The 22,285-nt window shown below is 42.9% G+C and overlaps 1 long non-coding RNA gene across 1 annotated transcript in view; it reads right to left on the bottom strand.

The window, feature by feature from the left end:
- The window catches only part of LOC147001086 (uncharacterized), a 63,672-nt gene that overhangs the window by 4,611 nt on the left and 36,776 nt on the right, over positions 1-22,285 (bottom strand). Inside the window, exon 4 of the long non-coding RNA XR_015045097.1 lies at positions 5,368-5,519. This is a non-coding gene — a long non-coding RNA (uncharacterized LOC147001086). The remainder of the gene's footprint in view (positions 1-5,367; positions 5,520-22,285) is intronic.

Here is a 22,285-nt window from a genome sequence, read left to right as displayed (position 1 = left end):
GCCTCACTAAAGCACCTGGTCTCCACAACTTTCACACGTGCTGTCTTTACAGTTGAGTCTGATCTCAGGCTTCTGAGATCTAGTGACACCATATACAATGTTTATGACAAGACATAAAAAGCCAGGAGACAAGCAGTCTCTATGCACACCATCCCTAGATGGGGTATGCTGGCCAGACTTGTACAGAGGACTTGAAAGGAAGCCAATCCTTTCCCTTGAGTAAAATATTCCCCAGGCAGAAGCTTCACAGCTCACCTATTTTTGTCTGGACTAATTCATAACAGTCACCACTTATGAAGGATCTGGCCTTAGGTGGGCAAATGAACGCCTATCTGATATGGACAAGCAGACAGTCATGGATTCACCTCGCCAGCAGGGCTGGTGTAACAGGCACAGCCACCTACAGCGGTTTTCTGTACAGTGCAGAACTCATTCTCTTTTGTACATGGGAGAAACTCATACAGTGGCCATTGATGGCCGCCGTGACTGTGAGCAGAGTCAGACAGCGACTCAGCCGAGTTTTATTACCACCGAGAATGAGCAACAGAGGGATCTGGACAAGGCCTCGTGCTTGTTTTGGCCCTGGCATTTTCCACGTACACAGCCCTGGGAATCCTAAAGAAAACGTGTCCTCTTCCCAGCTCTGCACTGCTCCCATTGTACTCCACTTCCCTCACTGGTCAAAGTGGAAACGAAACCCACACAAACACCCCATTGTTAGCTATGAGATATGTACTGGCAACTGCGAGTATTAACAAATAGTCCTGCTTGTGTCATGGCGAGATGTTGAGACCGGAGGGCGTTCCAGGAGCCTTTCCTGCTTCAGAGGTGTGTCCTGAACTTTTGCCGAGGTGCTGAGACAACAGGACTTTGGGGTTTTTCCATGATACTCATGTAATGCTGGATTTGATTCATTCGGTATGCACTGGCAGCCTCCGTAGGCTTCTGTGGGAGCTGCTCAGCTGCCGGGCTGAGGCTCAATCCCTGCCAGGTCTCCATAGTAAATACAACATACACAGAGAGGAAAACAAACATAAAGAATTTATTTTCTCGTGTAAAAGATGACATTGTTCTTCAACTTCTGGTCCTACTTCACTTTGTCACTTGAGCGTGCCAACTGGGTGTCACGCAAGGAATTTATTCCAGGCACACACACAGAAAACAAGTGCAGATGACTTGATGCACACACATCCAGTGGAGCTGAATGCAGACAGGTTCTGGAAGGACGATGCTGTGACCTTTGTAGACATCCCACACCCTTGCACAGGTGACCAGTGTGGGCTTCTCTAGCTCCAGCCCCAGTAGATCCATGGGTCATGTGACTCCACAGAATGGGAAATTCTTCCTCGATTGTATTTTGCTGTTTCTAAAGGCACATTGCTTCCCACCACTATTGTGCTCAGATCTACTTCCCAATTCTGCTTGTAAGCTCTGAGAGCAGACACCCTGTCCACTTGAGTTCAGCATCACCTCTAAGGTGGTGGACAGAGCCTGGCACAGAGGAGGTGACTGGGAATTGTTGACTGAAAGCCAGAACTCTATTTCCTTTCCTCCCTTAAGCATATAAAAGCTGTTGTCTGAAATTGAATAGTTTCTTCACTGTTTACCAAGTGCTAACAACACAGAGACAGGAACATATGCACATACATGCACGCACACACTTGTGTGTGCACCCCCCCACCCCCACCCCTATTGCCCTGGCTCAGCTGGCTCAGGGCAGTGTAAGCAGTTTGAAGTGTCAGACTGGCAGTACTAAACCTTCAGAATTTTATTAGTGCCATTAAAAATCCCCTTAATTTTTTCCTGTACTATTTTATGTGTTTAACAACAGCCTTACAAGGTTTGCAACTGTCTTTGGTGATTTTTACATGGGAAAATGTTTTCAGGATTGTATGACCGTTAGATATGGATGGACTCAGAGAAAGGGCTTTGGAGGAAAGTCACATGTGAAAATGTGTAAAGCTTTTTACAAAGCTCTAAGAGTACAAGCTATTGTTAAAACAAAACAAAACAAAACAAAACAAAACAAACAAACAAACAAAACTAGTCAAACAGAGACAGGTGAAGAAAATAGGAAAAGCTGTCTAATAACTCTTCTATTCTTTTATTTGGAAGATGTTAATTATCTTAGAAGAATATAAAACCTCTTCTAAAGTTTGCTGATATCAAAATACAATGAGTTAGAAATAATGTCCTTTAGTAAGGAGAGGTACAATATTCCTATCTGTCCTTCTGTTCTCTGTTCAGGACAAAACGTTTGATTCAGCCAGGTGACTGTTCAGCAAAGAAGATTACCGTAAATGCAAGACCTGAGCTCGAGCCATCTTCAGTTCTCACGTAAGACCAAGCTATGGCATATAACTTTTTTTGCTCAGAGATTCCAGTCTAGGGCTCAGTCAACACAGCGATACAGGATGAGCTTGGGCATTTGAAGGTTTGGCTTTAGTACCAGCGAGGAGCGATGTGGAATACTGAAACCATTAAATGTATAAGCAATTCTTTCCTGATTTTTCTAATGACTCAAATGTATGTGTCTACATGTTGGCATGTCTTAACTTATTCATTAAAAAGTCTTTCTTCAATGCCCAGGAGAACATCCAGGTGGAGCAAGACTGAGTATCTCACTTCAAATGACTCACTGCTGCTTTATAAATAAAAGCCCCACATAACTACCAACAAGATAGAAAATAACGCCAAGGAAAGAACAGTCAGTTTCTGAAGGGTCTCAGGAAAGACTATAGGTCAAGCCTTGGCAATGAGCAATATACACGCTTTTCACAGCAGTTAAGATGGTGGTCTCAGGCCAGTTAACTTGCAAATCTCTTACCAGTCTGCAAATTACGTGGCTTTCCATTTCCTTGTGTGACATAACCTAGTGTAAAATGGGTATTTCTAGGTAGTGGAGTGCAGCCTATTAAAGGAAGACTGTACTGGCTAGTTTTGTGTCAACTTGACACAGCTGGAGTTATCACAGAGAAAGGAGCTTCAGTTGGGGAAATGCCTCCATGAGATCCAACTGTAAGGCATTTTCTCAATTAGTGATCAAGGGGGAAAGGCCCCTTGTGGGTGGGACCATCTCTGGGCTGGTAGTCTTGGTTCTATAAGAGAGCAGGCTGAGCAAGCCAGGGGAGGCAAGCCAATAAAGAACATCCCTCCATGGCCTCTGCATCAGCTCCTGCTTTCTGACCTGCTTGAGTTCCAGTCCTGACTTCTTTGGTGATGAACAGCAGTATGGAAGTGTAAGCCAAATAAACCCTTTCCTCCCCCACTTGCTTCTTGGTCATGATATTTGTGCAGGAATAGAAACCCTGACTAAGACAAATACTAAAAATAATTTATCAGTTCAGTCTGAAAGACAGCGATTCTGTTTTTATACATGTATGTAAAAATCAAAGCATTATTTTATCAGCTGGATTTTTCCTGTAAGCAGAAAAATATAGTAACAGTGGGGAATGTTTAAAATGCAGTACCCTAAAGAAAACATACCTCTTAATGTTACCATTAAATTCCAAACATCTTTCTTTGGAATGAAGTCTTTCCCTTTTATTATGTCACTATTGTAAATACAAAATAGACAATACAAACTAGACATCAATATACCTAGTAATAGATATATGTTTGCCCTTGTCCTTTTCTTGGGATATGAAATCATTAGTCTGTGTTTTCCTGCTTACACATGTCAACTTTCAGCAAGAATGGGGTGTCAACTGATGTAACTCACAAGCTGGGCTATCCTCTAAATTTAACAAGGAAAAATATTAAACAAAACTCAACTGGGTTTTCCGTTTTTATTTATAGTTATTGTGTTCAACTTAGGGGGATGAAGATGACTCATCCTATTCCCCCCAATTAATATGCCCAGGGATTCGTTCCTTCACCTGCTCCCAGATGATCACAAAGCCAATTCAAGGTTCTTCCCAGGGCCTCCTCTCCCAAAACAAGCACAGTAACTTCCTAGGGAAGCGCAAAGCCTACCTCACCCTTCCCATTGGGGAAGCACCCAGACTCAAGCCCTTTCTGGTGTAGTTATGTAAAAGTCCGAGGGCTTGCCTCACTCCACCCGAAGCTGAGGCCTGTTCTTTAAGTATCCACTTGGGCCGTGTCTTCTCTGAGGCACTGACAAACACTGAACAAAGTAAGATTTATATTTCAAGAGCACACTGTATTTTAGAGAATGCTCCAGAGGTTAAGTATCCAGTGACAGGAATGGAGGGTTTGGAGGCTATGGGATTTCTGAGCTTGGCGTACAGAGGGAAAGAGGAGGAGGCACAAGTACGTTTTGTAAGTTGAACGTTCTTCCTGACTAAGTGACTCTTCTCCTGGACTTCACCTTCCAGGCTGACACTACAGGACCCTGGGGAAGCAGGTTTTGTTGTTTTTCTGTGTAGATGTCAGCCTTCTTGTAGCACATGTGCCAAGAACAGAAGCAGCCATCTCATTCCTTCACTACAATGGCCAACGGTACCACCTCACATTTCCTAACAAGGGCCCCCATCCAGGCCAGGGTCTGGTTTCAGAGCCTCTTTGAGGCTGAAGATGGATTTTTTTTTCCTCCTAAGTTTTAACTCGCTATGTCTGTGGGCAGCTTTCCTTCACTTCTAGCTACTCACACATTTACTACATACAAAGCAGGTTATAAGAAAAGAATTATTGATACTGACTACCAGGGTGCTCCTCTTAGATTCTGTAGGCTGCAGCCAGATGGACTATAAAGAGAAAGTGGAGTTAATGAATGGTAAAGCTTATTATGGCCTTGGTTCTGAATGAGACAAAGAACAGGAGGACTCAAGTTCTCTCCCAAAACAGGGCCTCAGATCCTCTCTACTCTGGCCCATGATGCTTCCATTGGGCTGGGAAGTGATAGCCACTCAGGTCATTCAGGTTCACTGTCAAGTTCATTTCTCTAGTCCCTGAAGCATCACAGTTTCAGAAGAGTGTGTTATCTGGCCTGCCTGGGCCAGTGGTGTGCCTGTTTCTCAAGTTATACCACAGAACACAGGTGGCACTCCTCCTGCCTGCCCTACCCTTACCCAAGCTGTGCCTTCCACATTATGTATGCAACATAAAAACCCAGGTTATAGCAAAACTCATTTAGAAATGTCTAACTGACTCCTCCCTAGTGGTTAAGGTGCCAACAGGCTATTTCTGTGATTGGTTCCCATCCATAACAAACCCAGTCAGATGTGTCTGAGGGCATAGTAAGCAAAGCCTTTGCTTTCCTCTTAGCCACAGCTAGTGAAAAAAGCACACAGACATTCCGTTCACAGACTAAGTGTGGGCAGAAACAGCAGGAGGAGCATGAAGGGGGCAGTTTGTCAATTAAAACAGGAAGACTACGTTTAATGCCAGGACAATGATCTCACTCACCAGCGAGGTAAGGGCCATCTGAAAACTACAGATGCAGCCAGCTTTATCTGTCCACTGCTGGTCACCAGAATGTTCTGCAGTTTCAGATCGTGATGCACTACTCTGTGAGAATGAAAAAAGTCCAGACCTTGGAGAAGCTGAAACATCATATCCTGTAGGAAACAACAAACATACAACAGTCAGCAGATGCTCAAATCAGTGTGTGCGAGCCACAGAATTCCCAGCAGTCACCTGAAATGATGCCAGTCTCCCCCCTTCTCATGCTCCCACAGGACACCATCAAACACAATGCCCCGTGAGTATTATATTAGGAAAGGACAGCTTAAGAATAGTCAGACTGGCGGTTCCTCAGAAAACTGGACATAGTACTACCGGTAGATCCAGCAATACCTCTCCTGGGCATATACCCAGAAGATGTTCCAACCGGTAAGAAGGACACATGCTCCACTATGTTCATAGCAGCCCTATTTATAATAGCCAGAATCTGGAAAGAACCCAGATGTCATTCAACAGAGGAATGGATACAGAAAATGTGGTATATTTACACAATGGAGTACTACTCCGCTATTAAAAACAATGAATTTATGAAATTCTTGGGCAAATGGATGCATCTGGAGGATATCATCCTGAGTTAGGTAACCCAATCACAAAAGAAGTCACTTGATATGCACTCACTGATAAGTGGATATTAGCCCAGAAACCTAGAATACCCAAGATACAACTTCCAAAACACAAGAAAATCAAGAAGGAAGACCAACTATTGGATACTTGATTCCTCCCTAGAATAGGGAATAAAATGTTCATGGAAGGAGTTGCAGAGACAAAGTTTAGAGCTAAGACGAAAGGATGGATCATCCAGGGACTGCCCCACCCAGGTATCCATCCCATAATCAGCCACCAAACCCAGACACTATTGCATATGCCAGCAAGATTTTGCTGAAAGAACCCTGATATAGCTGTCTCTTGTAAGTCTATGCCAGTGCCTGGCAAATACAGAAGTGGGTGCTCACAGTCATCTATAGGATGGAACACAGGGCCCCCAATGGAGAAGCTAGAGAAAGTACCCAAGAGCTGAAGGGGTCTGCAACCCTATAGGTAGAACAACAATATGAACTAATCAGTACCCCCAGAACTCGTGTCTCTAGCTGCATATGTGCAGAAGATAGCCTAGTTGGCCATCATTGGGAAGAGAGGACCGTTGGTCTAGCAAACTTTATATGCCCCAGTACAGGGGAATGCCAAGGCCAAGAAGTGGGTGTGGGTGGGTAGGGGAGCAAGGAGTGGGGGAGGGTATAGGGGACTTTTGGGATAGCATTTGAAATGTAAATGAAGAAAATATCTAATAAAAATTTTAAAAAGACCCCCCCCCCAAAAAGAATAGTTTTCCCTGGTGTAGGAAATGTTCCAAAAGGCTAAACCTCAAACAATCACTGGTGGTTAGTGCTGGGGGTGGGGGTGGGGATGGGGGGACACAGCATAAGGACTGAGCAAACTTAGGGGGTTGAATTTTACTTCAAATAGCTTTATTCATTAAGTAATTTCAACTGTCAGTATATAGCAAATGATATAATTTAAGTATTTTCAAAATTGTTATTTTTATAGTGCTTATACCTAAGTGTCACTTCTCTGTTTAGCAAGTTTTCTGTTTAGCAACTTATTTAGCCTAAACCACAACTCTGAGATAAGTCGCCCTATTTTCATAGGTCAAGAAACTAACATACTGAAGTAAGCTAGATATTAGGTCAAGGTCACAACACCAGGGTACTGATTTAGTGAAGAGTGTAAAACCAAAACAAAATACAAAACAATGTAAATCTCTTAACACAGTCCTTTATTATTTAAACAGGAAAGAAATACAGAAAGCAAGGCAAGCTATTTAAAGTCCCCGACTCGGTGTTTTCACTATGGCTGTTTCTCCTGCCATCTCTACCCTGAACTTAAGATGATTGCTTCCCGTGATAGATGGTAAATGCCTGAGCTGTGAGCCAAAATAAAGCTCTTCTCTCTCAAGTACAGTCAGATACCCTGTCACAGCAACATAACAGTTACTAATACAAACTTGATATGGGAAGACAGATTATTGCTGTGATAAACCTGGCCACATGGCTCACAAATGGTTAGAAGTGGTCTGCAGGAAGCATGCAGGAGGAGTCCTAGGATGCTGGAAGCAGAACAAACTTACAGGAACATTCCACTGAGAGTGTGCAAGGCCAGAGTGCCAAATGTGGACAGCAGACGGCCATCATGAACTTTCAGACAAAACAAGAATTCAACCAGGGATCGGAGTGCAGATAACTGACAAGATAAGTAAATGTGACTGAGTTGTGCTGTACCCTGAATGGCTGAGTGAGGCTAAATTGAAACCTAATGGGATTGTTAGGCAGAGGATACTTTAAGATAACAGAGTGACCAGGCTGTGGTGTGGTCACTGTTCATTGCATTTAGACAGGTTTATAGTAGGATTTCAAAACCAAAAATGGAACAAGATAGTGAAAAGAAAAAAGAAAAATCTGCAATTTGAGAGCACAGAGTGCCCTAGAGCCGTGGACAGGGCTGAGGATGGAGGCGAAAGCAATTTCAGCTGTAAAGGAGATTAATACATGACGAGAAAGAGAAGCCACACTCTCCATGAAGACAAGGGGCCTCTGTGGTCCCACTCATAAAAGAGGTCAGAGTATAAAACTGTAAGCTCATTTTAAAATCTGACATCTGAAAACAGAATCCCAGATTTAAAAGCAATAAGCCTGAGCAAAGAATAGCATCACATAGATCGCCTATTCCAAAGGGCTGCACAGGGAGACATTTCCCCTGGTTTGCTTGCAGGTGCTTGGACGCCACTGCAGCCATCTCAAGCTGGCATCAGACCTCATCACTTAGGGTGCTGTTGCCAGGCAAGCAGAATGTAGCAGTTACAAGGTAATAGATGCTTACCTCAAGGTTACAGAAGAAAAGAAACAATGTGTAGTAGGGAGAGAGAAGTTGGGAAGAAGATCTAAGAAGCTGATGTGTACAGCTGTGGAAGGGAAGAAGCCTATATTTCAATGGAGACTACATACTATTGGAGATGATAGCAATGAGTTTCAGTCATGCTTTCATTGCTATCCTTCTGATCTTCCCTTTTGCAATCAATGAGAGTGTTTGCTCCATGTTACAATACATTGTAAGAATGTAGCTTGTTTTCCATCTTTACAGGGGCTCACAGCTAAGAGTTCACCCTGAATTTTTTAACCGTTCCACTTATTAACTCTGGGGATTCTTGAAGGTAGACTGAATAAAGTTTGTATTAATTATGAAGTGGTCATGAGTCTTTGAGGGCCAGGAATGCAGTGCTATGGTTTGGATGTGAAATACTCCTCACAGGTCCTCTGTTTCTTGGCTGTCTCATACTTTAGCTGCTATAGCTGTGACCTGCTGCCACCACTGCGCCTGCCTATGACAGGCTATTCTAAACTGTGAGCCCAAACTAATCTCTCTCCAACTGAGTTGTGTCTGTTCAGTATTTGATTAGGACAGCAGAAACATAACTAAGAGCACTGCTAAATCAGTTCACTGAGAACAGCATATGGTTTGGGGGTAATTTTCTAGAGTTTAGAATTCTGTCTTCTGAAAATCAAATTCTTCACTCTTCCACCTGTCACATGGAGAAAACAGCATTTACTTTTCCTAATAAGAGGTTCAAATCAACCAACATAATGCAACATTTGAGGAGAGTTTCAGACACACTGGAAGCATTTAGCAGATGGGAATTATTACGGGGGAGAGGGGAATCGCTGTTTGCCTCCTGTTTCCTGGGAGAGCCAGATTCACAAACAACTAAAGGAACACATAGGTAGCCAACACTGTAAGGTCAGTGTCCACAAGGTGCAAAGAGGGCCCAGGCAATGACACGGGAGTGTGGGCATGATTTCTGAGGCTCCTAATGGGCATTCTGAGCTGGCAGGAGCTACCTCCTAAGCTTCCAAATGTATGATGGACCTGCTCTGGTGAGGGGTGGCCTTGCAATACTTGGGGACTAATATCAGTCAACAACTGTGCGAAAGCAAAGCACAGGCTACCAAACCGAGTTGTCTTCTGCGGAGGCAAATCCATCTTTCTTGGGAACACATGCACACGGCATTTTTAAAAAGCATGACTAACTTCAAGTAATGTCATGCTGGCTCATCATGCTAACTTCCTGTCCACTAACTATCATTCTCTTAAAGTAGCACAGGGAGAGAAATCTGCTTGGTTCACACTGAATTGTTCAAACGAAAGGAGACAATTCACAGTATAAAAGCTAAAAACTTGGACTAACTTATTAATTAATAAAGCCCACGTGAACTTATAAAACGCCTGAACTGTAGAGTAAAAGAGTATGCATTGCCTCTGTGTTTTATATAGAGCATTATATAAAACTAGTAGTTATAAACAACCATCAGTTTAAAGATGAACTGTATGCAGCAGAGGAAGGAAACCTACATATAATTTAACTGCTGAGAACAGAGAAAATGTCACTGTTAAACAATCTTTGTGGATCTTTCTGTTTCCTTTTTGACACATACATTATATTTATAGACATGAAAATGTATTTAATTAATGGTTAGTATGTTTGTGTGTTAAATTACAATTTATTGGATTGGAAGAAAGGTTACTTACTGGGTAGAAGCCCTTGCTGTACAAGTTTGATGGCCTCAGTTCAACCTCTGGAACCCACAGTGGAAGGAGTAAAGTGACTCCAAAAGTTTGCCCCTAGACTTCACAAGCACACATGCACAGGCAGGGGCACATGCAGAGCATCCATGCAAGCGCAAAGCTATTGGGAAGCTGTTGTAAGTTACTTCCTACTTTTATACAACATAATTTTAGTGGCTACGTAGTCTTCTTTCCTGAGTAATGTCATAACTATATTACTTGGCTTTCTTTGATGTCACTTTGGCACCTAGAGGAGAGGTGCCAAAATGTTTGTTTAGAGCAGTGGTTCTCAACTTGGGGGTTGTGACCTCTTTGATGGTAGAAAGACCATAGACCATAGAAAACACATTACAACTTATAACAGTAGCAAAATTTTGGTTATAAAGTAGACAGGAAAATAATTTTATGGCTGGGGCAGGGGGGTCACCACAATATAAGAAACTGTATCCCTAGACTGCCTTGACCTACCAGCTTCAAAAATGACAGAGAGTCTTATATTTATTTACGAATGCTTAGGTCTTATAGCGAGGCTTGTTCCCAACTAGCTCACATAACTTCATTAACTAGTTCATTCTAATCTATGTTCTGTCATGTGGCTCATTATCTCTCCTTCAGCCCTGACACCCGTTCCTTCCTCCATGTCTAGCTGGCAAATCTCTAGCAGCTGATTTCTTCCCAGACTCTCTATCTCTGCCTGGAGGCCCCACCTTTCCTCTCTTGCCCTATGTATAGGCCCACAACCCTTTATGAAGCCAATCAGGAGGAGATGGAGAAGAACGTTTGTGAAACACTGAGACAGATGATGCTTAATAAAAAAACAACAATACCAAAGTCTGCACAGTGCTTAGCTCTCCGCTGGCACAGAAATCAAGATTTGAAAAATAAAGACAACCTTTACCCAGTGCACAGGAAGATTACCTCAGCCAAGTCTCTCAGCATCAGGAAGGGTGAGAATCACCGACTTAAAGGCTAATGGGACTTGCTAAAACCACACCTAACATGGATTAAATAGTATGGATCCACGTACCCTCTTTCAGTCAGTCCATGCTAATGACACCTGCGAATAGTTGTTCTATGTAAGAATGTATCAATCAGAGCTGGGCATGGTGGTGGCATGCCTTTAATCCCAGCAGTTGAGAGGCAGAGGCATGCAGACCATTGAGTTTGAGGTTAGCCTCATCTACAGAGTGAGTTCCAGGACAGACAGGGACACACAGAGAAACCTTGTCTGGAGGGCAGGAGGACACTCCAAACTTGGAACTGTGTCTTAATTTGGAACCCAACTCCACAGAACAGTAATAATGAACGAACTCCAGTATCATTCAAGAATCTGCTTCAGTTACAAGAAGTGCTTTTTTAAAATAAAGAATTCAAAGGGTTATCTTCATGCTTTATCTCACATTATAGTGTTATAAACCATACCATCAAACAGTTCAAGATTTTAATATAAATTATTCTGTCCTATACAAGTCCCAAATACCCCGAAGTAGCTCAACTGAGGCAGTGCAATGAGACCAGAGATCCATGAACCCCAGGGTACTCCCAACTTGACCCTTCCAGGTAAACACACCTTCAGATGATTCCGCTAAAACCCATCAAGCATAGTTTTGGTACAAACGGCCTGTGCTGAGCTGTCACGTGGAGGGCCAACTCTCTCTGCCTAAGCCATGTGACAAGAAGCACATTGTCACAGAATTCTAGGGCAGAGAAAGGCTGGCTCTGGGTGACAGTGGCTTCGAAGGAAGTCAGCCCTCTGCTGCTCCCTCAGAGACTCCAGACATCCCAGGAATCTCCAAGACTTGCTAATGTTGTTTTCAGGGGCTCTAGCACTTGAATCTGCTTACTGCTTTAAATAAAAAATAAGCAAACTAAAAATGACACCGAGGCTTATAATGGTTAAAAGGTTTATGATAGGGTCCTACTTTCCATCTACAGATGCACAGGCTAGTTTTCCAATGATACTGAAATAGCCAACATAGACCATCTGACAAGTCTCAGAAATGGCAGTTTTAAAATGAAAATGACTAGGTAAAAATGAATGTATGCGTGTATATAATATTATGATATATACATATGTATATGTATATATTTGAGCTATTTGCTCAGGTTCTCAAAGTTTATTCCTAAAAATGTACAAATGTTTATTCATTCAAAAATTAAAAATAAGACACATAACAACGTAGACAGTACCACTTATTTTTCCCCTTATAATGCACAAGCCACATTCTTTCCAAAGACGTCATTACAGTTTCTTCAGAGCTGGGTGATGTGGCACCTACCTGTAATCTGAACACTCAGGACCTGGAGCTTGAGGCCAGCTTGGATTGCACAGCAAGAACTGGCCCTTCCAATAAAGCCCCAACCCTACATATGCATAATATCTTGTTCCCAAAGAGTGTCTGGAGTCTGCGGTTGAAAATGTCAAATGTAAAGCAGGACTTGTCCAGCCAACCTGGTGGCAGCAGATTGAACGAAGGCAGGTATTATGGGTACAGGAGGTGTGGTGCAGGCTATCTGAGCCAGCCCACAGGAAATGATGATGGTTAAGTCAGAGGGAGACCAGCAGTGAAGGCCAGTAGTCCCAGAATCAATTTTTCCTTATTACTAATACTGATACACACATTGTTAATTGTAGTACAGGAAAGCGCTGACTTCCTACTTTGGACCATTTTAACTTAGTGCTCAGTACTAAGCCTGAGAGCCAACGTTACTACCTGGGAGCTGATCTGTATAACCGTTTCATCTCACAAAACTTGAAACTCTGTAGACTCCACCACAACTCCTACTTTCCTCTCCTCTCAACCCTGGCAACTACCTTTCCTCTGATTTTCCTCCAGAAACCTCACGTGTGGAATCAGCGTGTATCATTTGGAATTGCCCATTTTCTTAGAGTAAGTCTCTATGAGGGGCTGTGTAATCAGCTCATCCTTTTCAAGGCTGTATAGTATTTAAACACATTAATTCCCACCCGTTCATCCAGGGATGAACACAGACTGCCCCTGGGTGTTGGCTTCTGTGGAAATAGGCTGCTTGGAACGTAGGTGTGCAATTATCTCCTCTTTCAAATCCTTTGGATACATTACTCAGAGGGGTTTGCTGGATCTACTCCTAGCACCTTAAAAAAAACCCCTCAGTTCTTCCACAAAATGGTGCAATATTTTAAAATATAGAACTAAACAGAGACTAGCAGGGCCATGCTAAGGTCCTGTTCAAGGAATCATGTGGGTTAACTCACCCCTCGGGAGATTGTGCCCACAGCTTTCTACACTATACAACTTTCCACACTACACCACACCTTTCTACACTAAGCACATCAAGCTTACACTTTTGACTTATCTCAAAGCTCCAAAGGCGCCTGCTCCTATTGCATTCTCTGGTCAATTTCTAATGGTTATGACAATCTTTAGGGACTTCTATACACAGTCCTGCATGGATAAGACTGACTTCTCACATCAGCTCACAAGAAAATGTTGCCCTCAAAACCCACAAAGAGCAATAAGCTCTTAGGAAGTGAGGGCCGGCTTAAGGTAGATTCTCTCTCTCTCTCTCTTTTTTTAATTTTTTATAAGATATTTTCTTCATTTACATTTCAAATGCTATCCCATAAGTCCCCTATACTCTCCCTCTTCCCTGCTGCCCTACCCACCCACTCCCACTTCTTGGCCCTGGCATTCCCCTGTTCTTGGGCATATAAAGTTTGCAAGAGCAATGGGCCTCTCTTCCCAATGATGGCTGACTAGGCCATCTTCTGCTACATATGCAGGTAGAGACAGGAGCTCTGGGGCTACTGGTTAGTTTATATTGTTTTTCTACCTATAGGGTTGCAGACCCCTTCAGCTCCTTTGGTACTTTCTCTAGCTCCTGCATTGGGGGCCCTGTGTTCCATCCTATTCCATCCTATACATCCACTTCTGTATTTTCCAGACACTGGCATAGCATCATATGAGACAGCTATACCAGGGCCCCTTCAGCAAAATCTTGCTGGCATATGCAATAGTGTCTGGGTTTGGTGGCTGATTATGGGATGGATCCCCGGGTCGGGTAGTCTTTGGGTAGTCCATCATTTCATCTTAGCTTGAAACTTTGTCTCTGTAATTTTTCATGGGTATGTTGTTCCCTATTCTAAGGAGGAATGAAGTATCCACCCATTGGTCTTCCCTCTTCTTGATTTTCTTGTGTTTTGCATATTGTACCTTGGGTATTCTAAGTTTCTGGGCTAATATCCACTTACCAGTGAGTGCATATCAAGTGACTTCTTTTGTGATTGGGTTACCTCACTCAGGATGATATCTTCCAGATAAGGTAGATTCTTTAAAACACTCAGCTCTATGAATAGTGAATTTGAAGTGGACAATTAATCAAACCTTGAGACAGGCTCCAAGAGTCACACATGAGCTCTGTTCCAAAGAAGAGTCTGGTTAGCCTGTGCCCATTGGCTTCCTCTTTACTTAGTGCCTGTCACTGGGCGTGAGGGAAATGGGACAGCAGGGTGGCAAGCCACATCACAGCACCTCACAGAGAAACAAAGGCCCGAGACCTCAGAAGTGCAGGCCTTAGTCAAATGGATAAAAGCATGGCCTATGTGGCTGTTTTTAATTATTTATTTTTTTGTGTGTATAAATCTAATTCATCGAGTGGCAGTTTAAGGAGTCTGTATTATTATTATTCCCTAGAGGCGGTGAAAATGCTGAGACAGCAAAGACTCGGCCTCAATTACACAGAAACGAGAAGCTCCCTTTCAGCAAAAGTCAAAATGGCACTGGTATTCAGGGGACAAAGCAATGACATAAATGGACAGGCTGGAGGAAGAATCATTACCTCATCACAATGGCTATTATTAACCCACTGTAGAAAGTCATCAGGAAACAAAACTACAAACATGCAATGTTAATTATAACTTCTTCCGAGCAGGATATAAACCCCAGCACTGTAGAAACAGAAACGTATGAAGCTGAAGTACTCGGGTTGCTGGCCAGTGACCCAAATGATCCTGGATTTATTCACCTCGTTCTGCGAAGCTTTCTTTAAAAACTGGATGGCCCACTGGGACCATTTCCCCATTTCCCTGCATGTCCTAAATGAAATAACAGCCTCACACTTTTCAACAGTCATGCCTTTCTCTGTTCTCCTTCTCGATTCCTTCTTTTGAGAGTCTCTCTGGTTACTTCACACTTCCCTCCTCAATGGGGTAACGTGTAACGGAAGTTAGTATCCGTGGGTAGAGGACACAGTCACCTGCCTGCCTGCTTGTCTTCTGCACAGACACTGTGGTGGACAGCTGGGAAGGGATAGTCCAAGGATACCAGGACAATTTTATTTCCACTCACAAGCAACTGATCCAGGGGTGGGCAGGGTGGACAGGCCTGTGTGGGCGAGCAATCAGTCTGGAGAAGCGCTCTCCTCCTCGGTTAGAGCAGCACAGCCGAGGGCACTCACCTTCCTTCCACCTCCCACCAGCCTCTACCCATGGAAAGAAAATGAACTAACTGGATTCAGAGCTAAGAATTTGTGCTTACTAGTCATATAAACTAAGGCAGGTCCCTCTCATCATTGTGAGTCTTTGTTCCTATGTCTACAAAAAGGAAACAACCTCAAAAGGGGAGATTTAGACAGGTTCTAAACTATCTGTATACTTATGTTATACTATCTATCATTGTCTATCATCTATCTATCTATCTATCTATCTATCTATCTATCTATCTATCATCTATCTATCTATCTATCTATCTATCTATCTATCTATCTATCTATCATCTATATATCAATCCACATCTTAGAACACATTATGTAGAATATTATATTCTAAAGCACTTAATATATTTTAAATTACACACACTGACCAGCTACCATTTATTTAAGAGAACTATGAAGCACCTACAACATAGAAGACATCACATTAGGCACTGTTACCAAACAGCACCCAGAGACTGGGGCCCAAGGGGCTCTTTAACAAGGATAGAAGATGTGAGCTTGTACCTACACACTTCAAGCTGGTTTGTGACAAGGACCACATGCGCTCTTATATGCACTGAGGCTGAAGGAGCTTCTGAGCCAACCTGAGCCGTGGGCTAGATCTGTCTGGTGTGGGGAAGTGTCTGGCATGTAAGAGAACACTAGCAGAGAGAAGTTTAAAGAGAGCTTGGGGCTTCAGAGTGAGGAGCCCAGCTGCATCCTCACCAGACAGGACCCTGGAGAGGACACCTAAAGCAGTACCACACTACAGAGAGCTTCATTGCTGGGTCTTTAAAGTATCGTATCTTACAGTTAGTGTGGATAAGGAATACAGACTAGGAGGTTATTATTCAAAGTTTAGCATATAGGATGAACAGAAGGTGAAAAAAGAGGTTGTTAATCTACTAAGGGCACAAACTAGAATAACAAAAAGAGAGTAAAGAAAAATAGCAATCAACGGGACCAATGTGATCTTTCATTTTCATGGGTAAAACTACACTGTGATGTCTTCTGAGAGGTTGGTCACATCTCATCCACCAACATCTTGTCTCATGTTCCTTATTGTAAAGAATGGACAACACTCTCTCGTAGAGTGGTTGTGAGGAAACTCCCAGAGTGAGGAATGGGCTCCAGAGTGGTATCATTAAATAGAGGCTCCATAGTCATCATTGGCCAGGGCACTGGCACACACGGCCATCCTACACTTTGGCTTTCCAGCTTCCCAAACACTTGTTATTAGGATCAAGAAACAACTGTGCCCCCATCAAAGTACAGAATCTTTGAACAGTTAGCATTTTAACTGAATCAAGTGTCATGTGGCCTGTACTTAATTTGAAACTCCACAGTTTGCTAGTCTTAGGGCTGGAAGGATCTTCAGAATTTATGTTATTACTCAGTGAGCAGAGTAATAAATAATCCAACTTTCTAAGGTACATGCAATTTTTTTTCTAGTCTACACTTAGAGAAACTTTTCTCTGGGGCCCTCCAATGATTGAAGGTTCCTTCAAATTGTCTTCTGAGTGTTCTTGCACATCAACACCTATATAACTCAATTATGTAACTTTAAATTTTACTTAGTGGTTACACACACATGCTATAGAGGAGGGGGTTTGGTAAGGTTTCTCATGTAATTATTTCCAGTTGCTTTCTCAGCTTAACAAATAAGAACTAGTATTGTGACTTTATTTACATATGTTATCCATTACTGACCTGTGCACATTCCAGTACAGAGAGGTGGGGAGTGATGTTCAATGGTGGTGGTGGGTGGGGTTCAGTGGTGGGGGAGGAATGGGAATGGATTCTGAAAAGAACCTTAGCTTCATTTGATCAAAAATGGCCTTTACAAGGGTTTTTATTATGGGTTATAAAAGACTGCTTACCACAGTGTTACCTCTTCACTTGAAAAAGAAAGGCCCTTGCACAGTGGTAAGAGACTTAGAACAGCACAGAGAATAAACTCGGCCACGTGACTCCAATGCTAGGGAAAAAATATCAATCTGTCCACCCACTAATACATGTGCATGGGAATGAACGCAGGTCTAAAAATACACTGTGATTCAGTAATTCTATTTCTGGAAACTCACCCTACAGACCGAACAGCTCAAGTTTATAATAGATCAAAACAGAAAGGCTTGGTGCTATTTTGCTTAAAAGACTTAAAAGAACCCCTCCCACCTAAAAAAAACCCTGAAAATCCTGGGAAAATAACCCCAAATATTCACCAGTGGTAAATTAATTCTGCATTCACTAATTTCACTCTGACATGTCCTAACCTCCAGTGTGTTAGAGACTTGGCCTTCAGCTTGACACTACAGGGAGAAACTAGAGACTTTAAGACGTGGGACTGTGAAGGTTTAGGTCACTGGGGCATGCTCTCAAAATGCGGGAGATACCCTGTTCTCCTTTTCCTTTACGATTTACTCATTTTGGTTTACATATGTATGCCTGTGTGAGGTTAGGTGCACAGTGTGCATGCAGAGAGTCCAAGGAGGCAGACCAGGGCATTGGATGTCCTGAAACTGATGTGATAGATGGTTGTGAACTGCCATGGGAGTACTGGGAAATGGAACAGTCCTCTGCTACAGCAGAAAGTGCTCTCAACCACTGAGCCATTTCTCCAGCACCTCTGTTCCACTCTTTCTTGTATGTTACCAGATGTAGACAGCTAGCACCACCATACTCTGCTGTCTCCTTACATGCCCCAGCAACAGTCAACAGATGTTGGATGGGAACATCAATCTATCTCTGTTCTACTTATACTCCAATCTGCCACGTATTTCTCACAACACTGGAAAAACAGTATCCTCGAAATATAAGAGGAAGCCATAGAACGATGGGTAACTGTAGCATGTAAATTAAAAAGCGAAAAGAGCCTTACTGTGACACATCAACATCTTAATTTTAGTTTAATGAAGAAAAGGTGAGCAGCTACAGAGTAAGGTTCTGTAAGTCTACTATGTCATCCACATACAGTGTTAAAGGCAGAGATGATTCTGAAGGGCACAAGAAATCCATTTGGTTTATTTAATTTATTGGTTTATATTATTTAAAAGAGTGTCCTGTAGAACACGCTGGCCTTCAACTCCTGTCTCTGCCTTCCATGTGTTAGGATCACTGGTTTGTGTCACCATGACTGAGCATAAACAATATTAAAAAATGTGTCTGGTTGTTTTCTAGTGTTTACTAGTTTTTTTTTTTTTAACAAAGCACTGTTTTATGGATTTCAGTGTTTGTTTGCAAGTATACACATGTACCACAAGCATACCTTCTGCCTGCGGAGGCCAGAAGAAAGTGGTGGATCATCTAGAACTGAGCTTGTCAGCCTTATTTATAATAGCCAGAAGCTGGAAAGAACCCATGTGTCCCTTAATAGAGGAATGGATACAGAAAATGTGGTACATCTACACAATGGAGTACTACTCAGCTATTAAAAACAATGGATTTATGAAATTCTTGGACAAATGGATGTATCTGGAGGATATCATCCTTAGTGAGGTAACCTAATCACAAAAGAAGTCATTAGATATGCACTCACTGATAAGTGGATATTAGCCCAGAAACTTAGAATACCCAAAATACAATTTGCAAGACACAAGAACATCAAGAAGAGGGAAGACCAATGGGTGGATACTTCATTCCTCCTTAGAATAGGGAACAAAATACCCATGAAAGGAGTTACAGAGACAAAGTTTGGAGCTAAGACGACATGATGGACTATCCAGAGACTACCCCACCCGAAGATCCGTCCCATAATCAGCCACCAAACCCAGACACTATTGCATATGCCAGAAAGATTTTGCTGAAGGGACTCTAGTATAGTTGTCTCGTATGAGGCTATCCCAGTGCATGGCAAATACAGAAGTGGATGCTCACAGTCATCTATAAGATAGACACAGGGCTCCCAATGGAGAAGCTAGAGAAAGCACCCAGTAAGTTAAAGGGGTTTGCAACCCTATAGGTGGAACAACAATATGAATTAACCAGTACCCCCAGAGCTCATGTCTCTAGCTGCATATGTATCAGAAGATGGTCTAGTTGGCCATCACTGGGAAGAGAGACCCCTTGGTACTGCAAACTTTATATGCCCCAGTACAGGGGAATGCCAGGGCCAAGAAGTGGGAGTGGGTGGGTAGGGGAGCAGGGCAGGGGGAGGGTATAGGGGTCTTTTGGGATAGCATTTGAAATGTATATAAAGAAAATATCTAATAAAAATAGAAAAAAAAACTGAGCTTGTGAGCTGTGATGTAGGTGCTAGAGCACTGTCCTTTTCGTGAGAAGCAAGAGCTCTGATCCACTGAACCTTCTTTCCTGCCCCTAAACTTTCTTCTTTCTTCCTTCCCTCCCCTCCCCCTCCCCTCCCCTCCCCCTCCACTCCCTTTCCTCTCTCCCTCCCCTCCCCTCCCCTCCCCTCCCCTCCCCTCCCCTCCCCTCCCCCTCCCCTCCCCTCCCCTCCCCTCCCCTCCCCTCCCCTCCCCTTGTTTCTTCAAGTCATGGTTTCTCTGTGTGGACCTGGCCACCCTGGAACTCTCTCTGTAGACCAGACTGGAACTACTGCTGCCTCCTGAATGCTGAGATTAAAGGCATGTGCCTCTGCTGTCCCTAAACTTTCTTAATTTAACTGTTTAGAATATTTTAAGATGAAAACCAAACCAATAGTGCTTTTGCACAGCAACTTTGAACTTCTGTTTGCTAAGAGTAAAATTCATAAAAGCTGACAGGCACAAATCCCCAATATTAAACACATGCACACATGTACGCTTGCATACATGCACACACAAACCACTCACAAACAAATGAATAACCCAGGCAGCCGAGCTGCAGCAAGTAGCAGCATTTTATCTCCTGTTGACTACTTCTGCATGCCTGGCTGCTGGATCCTGCTTTTACTTCTGAGTGTTCCAGTCGGTGTGCAATGGAAAACTCTTCACACGAGCTCCCTGAACTTACGATGGCATGTTGTGTGTTCTATAGTTAGACACTTTATAATGAAATTTTATAGGGTTGACCTTTCAGAGGGTCTGAAGACTTTTAATAGCAACTTAGACAACTCATATATTATCAGCAAGAAAGTAATAGAACAGAGAGCCAGGCCAAGAGGAAAACAGGTTTTATGGACACCAAACAGATTAAGTCATGTTGGCAAGCCATAAAGGCCTATTTGCAAAATCTACTTGAGAGGCATCATGAGAGAGATTGCTGGGAGAGCACTGTGACTCTCAAGGTCTTCTCATCTGAAACACTGGGAGGAACTACAAAATACAAGTTGCCTTCTGTCACCAGGGCAGTGGACTACACACAAAACAGTGTCTCTGACTTGCACACCTTTGTAGCTGCTCTCCAGATAAAGAAACTGAAGCTCAAGGAGCTTAAGCAACTTGCTCAGACGAGTAACCAAGTGTCATGTTGCCAGGGGCTTTCACCACATCAATAGATAAATAAAATATGCAGACACTGCCTTCTGGGTCTTTGGATTATGGGAGTATCAAACGATACTGAGGGCTAGAGTGTAGGTATGACAACCCCACCAGCCATTCCTCTCCAGGACCTATGGAATTCAGGTCTCCTGAGACAAATGTCGTAAGGCAATTCTGTAACTTATGATCAATGGAGAAAGTAAACTAAAAGCCAGTGTCCAAAGCCAGCCCTAAAATTCTGCGGGGTTTGCAAATGAGGTTCTCACTGCCATGGGGCCACCTGCACTTGGGTCCTTTCAGCCCCTTGGTGATTGTCATGTGTTTCACAGGGAATGCCTACTTCTTTGCAACACTTGCCGTGGCATCTTTTCTGTTTTAAATGAGTAGCTTTCCTTGCTGAAGTATTATAGACTCTGTTCTGTGACTTGTATGAAAAGACAGAGGGCTTCAATCCTCTCTAGTGCCATGCTGGAATGGTGTGTCACATGAGGAAGATGCTTAGCAAATATTTGTGGGGTTCAATAAAAACTGCATGCTGATTTCAGGTATATCTTTACCTAAAAATGCACATAGGATCGGCTGGAAACTGCCAGGGAAATAATTATGTGGACTACACACAGTGATAAGTACAGTATGAGAAGGAAGGCAAAGAGCATCACGGAGAACAAGGCTCTCGTGGAACAGAATACAATGTCAGCATGAAGCTCCAGGGGCCCGAGAGATGGATCAGCGGTTAAGAGCACTGGCTGCTCTTCCAAAGGTCCTGAGTTCAATTCCCAGCAACCACATGGTGGCTCACAACCAACTGTAATAGGATTCAATGTCCTCGTCTGCTGTGTCTAAAGATAGCCAAAATATACTCATATAGATTTAAAAGATTTTAAAAAGCTCCAGACCGTGTGCACATTCACCCTGCCATGTCCCCACAAAGTTACCGATTCTGATCTACATCACCAAAAGTAAAATCAAGATTAACACTGCTTTCAGAGGAGTGTGCAAGTTAAGTATAGCGGGTCATTCAAGCCAGTAAGAAATCACACTAAGTACAGATCTTTATTGCTGAAAACAACCCTACAGAAACGGGAACAAAATTGCCTTTTATGGTTTACAGAATGTCTGATGTCTAGAACAGATGACAAGTTTAGCACTAACATTACGGACAATCGTAGGACTTCTAGTAGCTTACCAATCAATTCAGGATTCACTTCCATAAATGTCATGCAAGGAGTCAGAAGTATACAAACCCCAAGTTGTACGCCGGTATGGACATTTTATGATTTCACTGACTTGTGCTTCAAGTATGCTTTCAAACCTTAGAAAATAACTTCCAGAGGAGGTTGACAATGACTGCCTCAATTCTGTTTGGATTTCTAACTTTTTGG

This window comes from Mus caroli, unplaced genomic scaffold, assembly GCF_978045245.1.
Source record: "Mus caroli unplaced genomic scaffold, Mus_caroli_1 scaffold_14, whole genome shotgun sequence".
NCBI lineage: Eukaryota > Metazoa > Chordata > Mammalia > Rodentia > Muridae > Mus > Mus caroli.
The sequence above is the reverse complement of the archived record's forward strand: the minus strand, read 5'-3'. Positions and strand labels throughout refer to the sequence as shown.